Source organism: Ambystoma mexicanum, chromosome 8 (assembly GCF_040938575.1).
Source record: "Ambystoma mexicanum isolate Mex_15411 chromosome 8, UKY_AmexF1_1, whole genome shotgun sequence".
In the NCBI taxonomy this organism is placed as follows: Eukaryota; Metazoa; Chordata; class Amphibia; order Caudata; family Ambystomatidae; genus Ambystoma; species Ambystoma mexicanum.
In genome coordinates, this window is record NC_090929.1 from 1,344,941,075 (window position 1) to 1,344,955,853 (window position 14,779).

Genomic DNA, 14,779 nt, shown 5'->3' on the forward strand with positions numbered 1-14,779 from the left:
TCTTCAGAACACCACCATCTTGTTTATTTGCAAACATTTCAGGACACCGCGAGTGTTCTTAGGACACATTTAACTTGACATAGAACAATACGGACAGCGTCCTCAGGACACCCCCTACGAACACTCCCCAGACACCGCGAGTGTTCTTAGAAGCGTCTTCAGAACACCACCATCTTGTTTATTTGCGAACATTTCAGGACACCGCGAGTGTTCTTAGGACACATTCAACTTGACAGAGAACAATACGGACAGCGTCCTCAGGACACCCCCTACAAACACTCCCCGGACACCGCGAGTGTTCTTAGAAGCGTCTTCAGAACACCCCCATTTTGTTTATTTGCGAACATTTCAGGACACCACGAGTGTTCTTAGGACACATTCAACTTGACAGAGAACAATACGGACAGCGCCCTGAGGACACCCCCTACGAACCCTCCCCTGACACCGCAAGTGTTCTTAGAAGCGTCTTCCGAACACCCCCATTTTGTTTATTTGCGAACATTTCAGGACACCGCGGGTGTTCTTAGAACACATTCAACTTGACAGAGAACAATACAGACAGCGTCCTCAGGACACCCCCTACAAACATTCCAGGACACCGGGAGTGTTCTTAGAAGCGTCTTCAGAACACCACCATCTTGTTTATTTGCGAACATTTCAGGACACCGCGAGTGTTCTTAGGACACATTCAACTTGACAGAGAACAATACGGACAGCGTCCTCAGGACACCCCCTACGAACACTCCCCAGACACCGCGAGTGTTCTTAGAAGCGTCTTCAGAACACCCCCATTTTGTTTACTTGCAAACATTTCAGGACACCGCGGGTGTTCTTAGAACACATTCAACTTGACAGAGAACAATACCGACAGCGTCCTGAGGACACCCCCTACAAACATTCCAGGACACCGGGAGTGTTCTTAGAAGCGTCTTCAGAACACCACCATCTTGTTTATTTGCGAACATTTCAGGACACCGCGAGTGTTCTTAGGACACATTCAACTTGACAGAGAACAATACGGACAGCGTCCTCAGGACACCCCCTACAAACACTCCCCGGACACCGCGAGTGTTCTTAGAAGCGTCTTCAGAACACCCCCATTTTGTTTATTTGCGAACATTTCAGGACACCACGAGTGTTCTTAGGACACATTCAACTTGACAGAGAACAATACGGACAGCGCCTTGAGGACACCCCCTACGAACCCTCCCCTGACACCGCAAGTGTTCTTAGAAGCGTCTTCCGAACACCCCCATTTTGTTTATTTGCGAACATTTCAGGACACCGCGGGTGTTCTTAGAACACATTCAACTTGACAGAGAACAATACAGACAGCGTCCTCAGGACACCCCTACAAACATTCCAGGACACCGGGAGTGTTCTTAGAAGCGTCTTCAGAACACCACCATCTTGTTTATTTGCGAACATTTCAGGACACCGCGAGTGTTCTTAGGACACATTCAACTTGACAGAGAACAATACGGACAGCGTCCTCAGGACACCCCCTACGAACACTCCCCAGACACCGCGAGTGTTCTTAGAAGCGTCTTCAGAACACCCTCATTTTGTTTACTTGCAAACATTTCAGGACACCGCGGGTGTTCTTAGAACACATTCAACTTGACAGAGAACAATACCGACAGCGTCCTGAGGACACCCCCTACAAACATTCCAGGACACCGGGAGTGTTCTTAGAAGCGTCTTCAGAACACCACCATCTTGTTTATTTGCGAACATTTCAGGACACCGCGAGTGTTCTTAGGACACATTCAACTTGACAGAGAACAATACGGACAGCGTCCTCAGGACACCCCCTACGAACAATCCCCAGACACCGCGAGTGTTCTTAGAAGCGTCTTCAGAACACCCCCATTTTGTTTATTTGCGAACATTTCAGGACACCGCGGGTGTTCTTAGAACACATTCAACTTGACAGAGAACAATACGGACAGCGTCCTCAGGACACCCCCTACGAACATTTCAGGACACCCGGAGTGTTCTCAAAAACGTCTTCAGAACACCCCCATTTTGTTTATTTGCGAACATTTCAGGACACCGCGGGTGTACTTAGAACACATTCAACTTGACAGAGAACAATACGGACAGTGTCCTCAAGACACCCCCTATGAACACTCCCCGGACACCGCAAGTGTTCTTAGAACAGTCTCACTTTGCTTGCGAACAAAACGGACACATATTGAGTCCTTAGAACACCCCCCAGTCAGTTTATTTAGAACATTTCAGAACACCTGTGATGTCCGCAAACAAATCGAACACAAAAAGAACGTCTAACACATAAAAAACACAACTTTCATCCTTTCTCATACACTCCCACCCTCCCCAAACACTCCTACACACTAACACACTCTACAAAATACACATTTTGAACAAAGTTTCACCGCGCTGTCCAAGATGGCGGGCACTACCGAAAAATCTGACGCGCTTCACGCTCCACGCCATCCAATCAGCGAACACGTTGCATGTCCGTGAACATCACGCAAGACGATTGGCCAATCAGGACACTGTCCGCGGAGCAAACAGGGAAGTGTGTCCGCGAACCGAACACAGATATCACTAATTTTTTTTACCTACTTTTTGGTCATATTAAAAAAACTACTGGACGGATTTTCACCAAATTTGCAAAAGCACGCTTTTGGGACCAAGCCGCTGCTCCTGGTCCAAATTTGGTGGAAATCCGTCCAGCGGTTTGGGCTGTAGGCGGGAGCAAAACATTTTTCCCATTCAGTCTATGGGAAAAAAAAAGTTTTGGGACCCCCCCTATAACTTTGCCCCCCTGGACAAATCCTCACCAAACTTTGCAAAAAAAATTCAGAGTGACCCAAATATTGTTTTGCAAAGTTTGGTGAGGATCCGTCCAGGGAGAGCGAAGTTATAAGCCACCCAAAAAGTGTTCTTCCTATGGAAACAGCAACTTAACCATAACTACATGGCCACTACCGTGGCCATGTATTATATATATATATATATATATATATATATATATATATATATATATATATATATATATATATGTATATATGCAGTGTAGCAGTGTAGTGACATTTATTGGTTGTGGCTGGTGCATGGTAGATCACACCTAATGTTGTGAAGGTTTTTTACCAAGTGATAGTTTACCATGTGTAAATCCAGTTAGCTTGCAGTTGTTTTTGGTACCATCTGTATTCTAATGTGAAAGCATTACTATTATGTACTTACTATGTGTTTGTATTTGTTAAGTGGCAAGACGGCCATCTCGCTAGTGACCGAAAGTGGGATAGTATTCATCCAAGCTATCACTAAACCCACACACATCAAAGGATGCACACTAGATTGGGTGACACAACATAACTGCCCCATCCTCCTCCACGACATATCTTCCATCCCATGGTCTGCCCACCACTGCATCAACTTTCATGTCAACGCCTCAACAGAACCTGCAAGGCCCTCCTTCCTTCTGCCGGCAGGGCTTTCAAGGAGCTCTAAAAAACTAACTAAGGATTTGCTCCTTCCACATCTGCTCACACCAGCTCTTCAATCCCCCTTCCCGAACGATCCCACCATCCTAGCCAACACATTCAGCCAAGCGATAACCACAGCAGTAGATGCCATCGCACCTCTCACCGCAAAAAAAGCTAAAAAAACTAAACATTCCAAAGCATGGTTCACACAAGAACTTGCGGATCTCCGTTCTAAGCAGAGAGTGCTACTGACCACTTGGAAAAAGCACCCCTCCGAGACAAAAAACTGCCGTCAAGTCTATTTCCAGAGACTACAAAATAGCCACTACACAAGCTAAGGCAGACTCCTATAACACTAGGATCAGCAACGCCAACTCTGATACGAAGGAAATCTTCGCTATATTCAGGGAATTGGAATCTCCATTCGTATCACCCTCCACCATCACCAAAGATGAGACATGGTGCAACCAAATTCAAGCAGCCATGCTACACAAGCTAGATACCCTACACTCCAAAATCCTAGCGCACCAAAAAGCACTAACCGCTCTACCTGACCGCACTAAAGTTCCTTCAGCCCAATCACCAGACGTTCCCAGTCAAATACCTAAATTTGAATTCTCGAACATGACTGAATCTGAGGTCACTGCACTCATAAAATCCATTAAGCCCTCAAACTGCAAGGGAGATACTTGCCCCTCCCACATTATCAAAGATTGCGCTCCAGCCCTGGCTCCTATCATCACCGCCTTCATCAACATCTCTTTCCAATCATCGCATGTACCGACCTCTCTAAAAGAAGCTTGGGTCAAACCTCTCCTAAAAAAAAACTCTCTCGACCCCTCCATCCCAGGGAACTACCGTCCCATCACAACCGTCCCTTTTCTGTTAAAGATCTTGGACAAAGCAGCCAACCTGCAGGTTCAAAAGTTTATTGAAGACAGCCACCTCCTTGGCCTACGCCAGTCGGGCTTCCGCCCTCGACATGGTACCGAGACGGCACAACTTGACCTAAAAAATCAAATAGATGACCTAAGAGATGCGGGCAAACCAGCTCTCCTCCTGCTCCTTGACCTCTCTGCGGCCTTTGATCTGGTCGAACACAAAACGCTATGCCACCATCTCACAAACTCAGCCCACTTCTCTACCAAAGCATGCGATTGGATCTCCTCGTTCCTTCAAGAGAGGGTAATGAAGGTCTTCTCTGACTCCGCTAACGCTACGCCCAGCTCCATCAAATGCGGAGTCCCACAGGGCTCCTGCATAGCCCCCGCACTCTACAATCTCTTCACGAGGCCTCTCTTCAGGATTCTGGACTCCTTGGGCATCTCATATACAAACTATGCAGATGACCACAGGTCCTCCTCCCCCTGTCAGGTGACTACACCACAGACCTGGACACACTCAACAGGATCTATGCCACCATCCAATAGTGGATGGCTGAGACCTTGCTCTGTCTAAACAGTGATAAGACCGAACTACGGCTTGTCGGCTCTCCATCTACACTGGGCAAACTTGACGCCAACTATCAATCTTTCACCGTGGATAATATTCCCATCAGAGTCTCCCAAACCATCAAAACATTGGGTGTATATCTAGAACCCAGCCTCACCATGGACAGACAGGTCAATGCCGTCACCTCCTCCGCAGCATATCACTCCAAACTCATCAATGCCATCAGGCCCTTCCTATCTTAGCAAAACTGCATCTCAATTGCTAGAGCCATTATCGGCTCCAGACTGGACTACTGTAATGCGTTGTTCATTGGAACCTCCCAAAAAAACCTCACCAAACTCCAGATTGCACAAAATAATGCCTTAAGAGCTGCTACTGGCACCTCACGCAAGGAACACATCTCAGGGATCAGGAGACAGGTACACTGGCTCCCCATCAAGGAATGGGTGGTCTTCAAATCTTTGGCCCTTACACATAAATGTCTGCACGATCATGCCCCCCCTTATCTGACACAGAGGATTACCAGACAAACAGTCACCAGACCGTCTAGAGTAGCCTATGCTAATCGCATCACTTTCCCGCACACGCGCAGAGTGCGGGCAGGAGGCACTACCTTCCTCTCTATGGCTGCGACCCTATGGAACAACCTCTGAGCTCAGATTAGATCAATTGATTCTCACACAGCCTTCCGCAAGGCCCTAAAAACCCAGCTCTTTGTATAAAAGAGCCCGTCAGGCTAGGTCTGCACCTCCACTATATCACCTAGCACACTCTCTGTTATGACTTGTGCTACCTAGAAATGTATATGAGTAACTAACTACAACTTTCACTGTGTACCCGCTGTAACTATGCAATTGGACCGTATATCGTATTTAACCCTGTAACCAAATCTACCTAAGTATACCTTCTGGGGCCGCTTATTGTAACCCTCAAGCAAGACTTCTTTAAATCTCCTTATTGAGCCTCGTTGCCTCTGGGCTGTAGTGCGCTCTACAAATACTAAAATAAATAAATAAATAAAATAGTACAAATACACGTGTGCAAATTATAGGCCACTAATGTATAACTGTGGTCACTGGGGTCAGGGGCTGCAGCGTGGCCGGAGGGGATTGTAGCAGGGTTTGCTCAACATTCTCATACAACCACTTTTTGCGAGGGCTCCAGACTTGCTCCTTTCAAAAATGTTTACGTGATTTGCCATGTGAAGAGGAGATGGGATGAGGTGACAGGTGGTGTGGCCTGGTTGTGGGAGTTGCTGGGAGAGTGTGAAGTTGTGCAGAGCAACAAAATAGATCCATAGAAATGTCAACCGCATTGTTGAATGGTAGCAAACAATTGATATGTTTTTCAAAAATATTTGTCATGCCACTGTGGTCTGAATGTTTATCAACTACCACTCTGAGTGAAGGTCAGTGCCGTTGAATTTTTGTTTCCTAGCTGAGAAACCCACACTTGGTACACTGTATACGTTTCAATTGTTTTTTGACCTTGAAGCAAACAGAAGATTTGAAAGGAATTTACAAAGGTAGGGATGTAAGACTTTCAAATATGATAATGTTCACCATTCAAAAATTGGAAAAAGGAACATGTTATTTCATTTTATGAAAATTCATTGAACTGAACGGAGTGTTTGTGTTACGCTGATAGAATTTAAATGCCGAGAATTATGTAAGTTTTACCTTGGACGATTTTATACACGAAGTAGCCAAATTATCATTCGGTGACATTATTGGTGGGATACATTGTACTGTTTGTTGTGTGTGGCATATTGTAATGAGACGCAATTACAACTTGTGTGTGTAGTTTTTTTTGTTCTGGGCACATGGGCAGTGGAGCAATGCGATGCATGCAGTCCAGTAGTGGGTTTCCCCAGGTTGCAAAAACGCGTGATTGAACACTAATATTTAATTCAAATTCCGTCTATGTGTTCTTCTTGGTTTTATCTTGCTCCCTAATTGCAGCGTTAGTCTCAGCATTCCATTTAGAGCTGACCATAGTCCATAGAGTAACTTCTAAAGGAAACTGAAGAGCACTTTGCATATTGTTTTGTCTGAGTTCATATTGTTTCAAATCCGTGTTTATCAATACTTGTAACAGGGGGCCACATTAATGGTTAAATTGCAAACTCTAATAAAGATTGGCTACTGAGACACATTTCTGTTATCTTTTTTAAACAGCTACATCTTGGCTTAATGCGATTGCCATGGATTCCAGATACCAACTGATGTTTTTTTTAACCATCAGCTATAGATATAAGTAAATGGGTGGATCACAGTGATGCTTTTTTGGGATAATCGCCACGGGTCCATATGAACTTCATAGGTTTTTATTAGTGCAACTTAACCATACCGTCTCTTTAACAAAGTTTTTTCATTGAATTTCATAGGTTTTTATTAGTGCAACTTAACCATAATGTCCCTATAATTAAGTTTTTTCAATGAATTTCATAGGTTTTTATTAGTGAAACTTAACCATAATGTCCCTTTAACAAAGTTTTTTTTATTGAATTTCATAGGTTTTTACCAGTGCATGCTATTTTCCTACAACTTACTAATATCATACTTACCCAATATAGCAATATTTGTGTCCAATTTCCAAAGTTCCACCTTAAAACTCTGCCATTTCACACCATCTGGAATAATTTTTAACACTTCTACACACTTCTTGCAACTTTTTCAACTAGTTTTGCATCCGTAGAAGTCTACGAACATCTGACTTCATAGCAGACCTTCCGGATAGTGCCACATGACCATACGCTGGTGCACGGCATGATGACGTATCTGAGAACTCGTCCGCACTTCACAATAAGATCTCTGCTTGGCGGACAGTTCTGAACTGCATTTTCTACTGATCTAGGAACTTCCAACTTCAAAATTTCCCTTGCACAGCTCCAACACCTATTCCTACTCATTATCTATTAACAATCTAGTACACAGTACATACTTTTAGCAAAACTGCTATTTATCTTAAAATGGCATCAACTAATGCCATCCCTCCTCCCCAAGAGCCACCACCACTGCTGTAATCAAGGAGCATGAGAAACAGTGCCCCCTTATTTAGAAATAACACACGTGCAACTTGTCCACCTACCCCTCCATATTAGTGTTTGGTTGCTCTTCCCTCATTTCCCTCCCCACCTTTCGTTCTCAGCTCTCCTGCCAAAAAACAATTCATCCAAAAACAACAAACAGCATATTCCTTTAGGAACCACCTTTCACAGTTAAAAAATAGAACTAAAAAAAAAATGTATAGACTTCATCTACTTTATATTTCACAGTAAAGTACATAGACTAAATAAGATTTTCCAACATTTCCATTTGCATTTTGTGCTGTGCTAATGGGAATATTGTGGCGTTCATCCTCTGTTCCAGGGACTGGAATGGTGGATACTGGCCCAGCAGCCCAAGTTATCAGCACAAGCAAAGCGAGGCTGGATAACAAGGTCTCTGGACCATTATTCCCCCATTCCAGCCCCTGAAATGGGGGATGAAGGCCATTAGCACCCTAGGTTCCCAAAGCGGGAACCCGGGGTGCTAAAAAATAGGATTTTTCTTCCAACACCGGGACGCCAGAAGGAAAATCCTTTTCCAGGATGGCAACCATGGAAAGGGAAGGTGAGGGTTCCATACAGGGCCCCTCTTCGCTTTCCATAGCAGCCTGCAGAAGGCAAAAAGAAGAGAACCCTATGACCATATTACCACAAGCACATTTTTCTTCCCTTTCAAATCTATCCTAATTACGAATAACTTTACCACAAAGCCATACCCAGGTGGACATGGCCACTTTAATCCTATGTTTTGTCCTTTGTGGTCATGGCGAGTAGCCAGATTGTCTGGATCATGACCGTATCCCATGACCCGGACAATCTGGCCACTGCCCATGGCCACAGGCTATCCCTCAGTCACTTAAGGTATACTGCTATTTCTTGTAGTTACATTATGACACTTGTCAAATAATAAAACACTGGCACATTTACAAAACCATGCGTGTAGGTCCTTGCCAATGCTCCTTGCACAAGTTTGCTGGAAATCCACCCATGTTTTATTTTTTCAAAAATGTCAAATGTATGCACATACAATCGTCATATAACCTAGCCCCCACTGCAGACTTTACGAAAACATCTACATCTAGATATATATTTTTTTGCAAACCTTTGTGTAGCCTTTACAATATTTGGGGACCCCCACTCTAATTTTGCTCCCTCTCAACAGAATCCCACCAAACTTTGCAAAAACATGTATATCTTGATCTATTATCAGTTTGCCAAATGAAGTGTAGATTCGTCAAATGGCACCTCGTTTATAAGCCTTTACATTATTTTGGGACCCGCCCTCTAATTTTGCCCCTCTTCATAAAATCCTACCAAACTTCGGAAAAACATTCCTTTCTAAATGTATTATCAGTTTCCCAAATTGAGTGAGGATTTGTGAAATGGCACCTCATTTATAAGCCTTTACATTATTTTGGGACACCCCTCTAATTTTGCCTTCTCATGACAGAATCCCACCAAACTTTGCATACTCACTCAGAATTAGGCCAGGAATATACATGCAAAGTTCCATATAGTGGCGCCAAAGTTATAAGTCATCCAAGAACTGCATTTCACAAACCCTGTAATGCTGAGGTGTTTGCAAACTCTTTTTTGCTGTAGAAACCACCTGTTTTTTTGCTTCTTGCAGCCATATTCCATCCCCTCCTCATCACCCGTCACCTCCTCAGAGATTATTTGATAAGTTTGACAAGTGCAATTTTGTGTTTTTTAATATGTTTTTACTGCGATGTCCGCGGATGCCAAGATGGTGGGCGTTTCCAAAAATCTGACGCACCTCATAATTCAAGCCAACCAATCAGCGAACACGTTGGGTGTCTGCGGACATGACGCAAGTCAATTAGCCAATCGGTGTCCTGTCCGCGGAGCAAACAGGGAAGTGTGTCCGCGGAGCAGACATAGATATCACTAATTTGTTTGATTTACGTTTTGGTCATTTTTGCAAAAAAAAATCACAGTGGGCCATATACTTTTTTTTGCAAAGTTTGATGAGGATTCTTCCAGGGGGAGCGAAGTTATAAGCCGCCCAAAAAGTGCTCTTCCTATGGGATTAGCAATTGAACCATAACTACACGGCCACTACCGTGGCCGTGTAATTAGCTGTACAGATTACAGAATAGAAAGTTATCTCTTTTTAAAGGACAGAATTCTAAAGGGAAATCTGCCAACATTGTTTTTAGTATACCAGTCAACAAAGATGCATGGAAAAGTGGACTGACAAGAACAGACCATGATGGAAGGTGTGTTAGAGAACACTTGATAGATGGTGATGAAGTACACCTTGAATAATGATTTATTCCAATTGATTGCCATATGAGCACTAACTTATATACCCAATTATTATGACAAACAGGTTAAAACTGTAATGATAACTGATCAATCATTTGATGAAACTGAATAGGGTGAGTTGACCCCATCAATATAGAACATCTTACATAAGGGTTATATATAGCTTATAAAATTGGCTATCACTAAGCATGGCTAATCTACACACATGCAGTGATGCGGCTGCACAGCTTTGCCTAATTGTATTTATATAAATTTCATATTAGGTACACAGATTTTGCGCTGATGGAATTATAGGATAACAGGATTAATCTTGATATAGACATATATATAGTTTATGAAGGACCAATGACTAAAATTGTGAACAATTGTGTTTCTTTTTCTCTTTCTCTTATTTTTTGTCTTTCTCTTATTCTTTCTATTTTGCTTATATCGAATTTACTTTCATTATCAAAATTTGTTTTGAAAATGTTGTTGAACTGTGTCATTACTTCTTTGTGGTACACAATGTTAGAATTATCAACGACAAATTTACCATTTTATTAATGCAAATCTATGGTTTATGTAATGATAGAAATTGGACTATTATGTTGCCATATTTTATTTGGAAGCACAATTTGATAGCCTTGAGGACAGCCAGAGATCGGAACATGTGTTGGATGAGCACGAACAATCTTTATACAAAAAAAAATAAATAATAATAATAATTCTTTGGTAATGTTTTTTGGGGTTGTTTTTCGGAGTAGAAATAACTAATTGTAACAGGACAAGGGCGATCACTTTGGGAGGCATCCAACTTTCACAATATATTTTATATTTGCAAAGTATCCTCTACTTCCTTTTCCATTCTGTAATAATGTAAATCTCAGATCTCAATCTCACTCCCAAGCACAAATACCCCTTTGAAAAACCAGCTACTTTACTTATCACAAAGTATGAATGTCACTCTACAGAAACATGCATTCATTTATTTATCTTTTCCAATGATCTGCATTTGGGATCTTAATTTCAACTCGGCTCAGACTCCCCACTATGATATACATCTACTGCATGGCCTCCCTCCACAAATCAAGATCAGAGTAAATAAGTGTGATCATTTCTCTTTCTGTGCAATGCACCTTCTTCAAAAGTGACTTCACCCCTCTATTCCTTTCATACCCCTTGCATCCTGTCATCATCAACTCAAAAGTTAATCACATGTTTAATTCATGTTTTAATTTAATTGGGCATATACAGACAGTGAGGTCCATGCAGAGGCATACTTTGAGTCGCGGTCCAAGCTTTTATGTAACGTGAAACACTTCTCCATTCGAAACAATGCACAAGGAAAACCAGCATCATTAGCTCCTCTGTAGCCCACTTTATTTTTCCAACATGTGAAACAAAAAATTACTGAAGACCAACCACAAAGCTCCAAAACGGCACAATAAGTCTATACAAAATCCCTGCAGATGTTTACTGATTTTTAAAATCAATGTGTGCATTTTTCTCATTCTTAGCATAGAAATTCACACATTGCATCCCACCTTATTAAAACATACCCATCTCACTATAACATACCATGATTGGCCCAAACACAATATATTTTATATTTGCAAAGTATTCTTGACTTTCTTTTCCATTTGTTAAGAATCTAGATCCCCGTCTTATTCCCAAGCACAAGTTCCCTTCTAAATCCAGCTAATACATGCTTTACTTGTCACAAAATATGAATTAAATACTACAACACCATGCACTCATTTCTTTATCTTTTCTTAACAATATCCATTTGGGATCTGAATCTCAAGCTTAGCTTAGATGCCTCAATCAAAAGTAGATTTTCAGCGTGGCTTCTGTGCTCGAATCAAGATCTGAGAAAAAATAGTGCAGATTTCTCTCTGAGCACACTGCAGCTTTTCCAAAAGGGATTCCACCCTCTATCCCTTTCATACCTTTTACATTCTCCTTTTACACACTGAAAAGTAATCACATGTTTAATTGAAGGTTTTAATTTCATTAGGCCTATATGAACATCAAGATCCACGTGGAGGAATACTTTGAATGGAGATTGCAGCTTTTATGCCACTTGAAGTGCTCCTCCAATCAAAATGAGCAATGAGAGTACATAGCGGCATAATGTGTGCCTATGGCTCACTCTCTTTTCACAACAAATGAAATAAAAAGTAACTGAAAGAGGAAAACAACGTTCCAAACCACAAAATTCCCTCATACACTATCCCCAGACAGTTTTAGTCAATTTAGAAATCTATCCCTGCATTTTTTTTCTAAAGAAATTCACAGATTGCTTCCTAAATTAACTCAACATACCTCCAACCTCTAAAATAAAAGTCACCCGAGAAGAACAAGCTTCACATCAACATAATTTATCTTTACAGCTAGGCTACAGGGCATTAAAACTTTAGTTTAGTAATACGCTCTGTCGGGGTGATTATCCCGGGGTCGGCTGGGCCGTCCGCGGACCTCCGGGCTGGGAGGCCCCAACTCCTCCCGTGTTCCCCAAAAATGAGTATGAGACACAAGCAAGAAGCAAGGTGGTTCTGCTGTTTATTAAACAATGGCAGGGATGGGTCTAGGATCGTACGCGTCCGTCCAGACTCTCAAAATTTGTGGGGCTCGCAGGCCCTTTTTGCCTCAGTATGACACGCTGCTTGCGTCACCTGGGAAAGTTAGCGAAAAACCTATCGCCACTCTGGATTGGTTCCTCGAGTGGTAGGGTTAGTATAGCATACACATAGAGAACAGTATTAGTGGTTGAGGATGAGTCAGGTGGTATACTTGGGTTGTCCCTTCTATTAGATACTTGAAAATTGTTACACGAAGACCCCTAATGATTGGCTAATGTTAGTGGCGTCAGTGATGAGTGCCCCCATGTTCTGATTGGTCCACCCGCGAGCCCCCCAGCCTGGGACCATCGTTGTTCCCAGCTCGCGGTGTACCTGTCACTAGCAACAATATGTAACTATATGTTTGTGCAGACAATGCGCGGATTTGCTTATAGGCTTCAGAGCAGACCATTCCCATCGCTGTAGGTGTCCATTGGGTGATTTCATTGTTGCAGCCTGTGTCCCAGACGTGGGACCCAGGCGACTTCTCCCTCGTGGGTCTGGCACCTTGTCAGGTTGGCTTGGTTACGTGAGGGGAGACGTGGCTGGGGCAGAATTCTGCACATTTAAAGTTGTATTTTGCTTCTGCGTGCTTGGCTTTGCTTACAGGTGTGACCTAGGCGTCGGCTGGTAGCATGCGAGTTGCAACATCGCTCCCTTGGCTGTGAGCTCTCGCTGGGCTCGTTCTGCGTGATCAGCACTTGTACTCTTGCTCATTCAGTGTTCATGGCGGCTCTTGCTTGCGGCCGACTTGGGCCTGGTACATAGGTGGGGAGGTGTAATGCACGGCACCTGTGTTGTGGTGCGACATGGCTTCATAGGCAGTATTACGTCTTCGCTATATTCTCATCACGATGCGAGGGGTGGGAGAAGCGTCAGCAAGCATATACGCGAGTGCTTTATGCGTCTTGCGTTTCTGCATTACGGAAAACCTATGTGAAAAATAATAAAGATGCGCGTCAGTGGGTGTATCCGTCACCTACGTCATTACACTGATTATATTCTTTGTGTGGGTTGGTGCGTGAGTGTCCAGTGTGCATGGTGGCACGTGTGTTCTTGGCAATTGGCTAGGTCGTCCTGGCATCTCTAACAATGTGGGTGCTTGTTGTTGAGGTCTTAGTCGAGTTCATCCATGCCGCAGGTTTCGGCTTGAGTAGGGCAGGCTGGTCGGCAGGCTGGCGGGCATATCCGTACGTTCTTGAACCAGGGTATTCGGTCGTCTGGTAAATAGGCGAATTCATCTTGTGGTGGGTGTCTGGGTCGTGATCCTCTGGGCAATGGTCGCGAGGAGATTGGGTGGAGCTTTTTCTCCCATTCTCCCACTTCAGTTCAATCCAGTGAACATCCCTTTGTTATCAACAACTTTTAACAACATAAGAGAATAGGAAATCAAAGGTGTCCCAAGTGCCTTCTTCTGCTTTCTTCGCATGGTACACAGAGGGTAAAATTCACCTCAGAGAGAGCCAGACTAGATCTCTAAGGAACACTCAGGCTAATTTGTAAAGACAACCTGACCAATATAAACATGCATCCAATGCCGGCCTAACATAAAATGCACTAAAAACACAGGTCTCTATCCCTGCCTACCCAATGCCACTGAGAAAAACAGCTCCCAGGAGGTCCCCACAGCGCCCCCGTGGACTTCCATCTTGAGTTACTGCCACCCAATTCTCCTTCACTGCCAGAGATGCCTGCTCCCCTACCACAGCCAGCGCCCCCTCCCAAACTACCCCCTCCAGTTGCAGTGCCACCTCTGCCACCAGCACCTGCAACTCCCTCCCTCTCCACCACCCCCCCTCTGCCTTGACTAATGCATCTACATCAACCTACTTCTCTGATTCACTTCCCCGGCAGCCGCTCCCCCACCCACACACTATTCACACCACTTTACCAGGGACTCTGCTAAAAAGCCTCCTCTGGCATCCTCAACG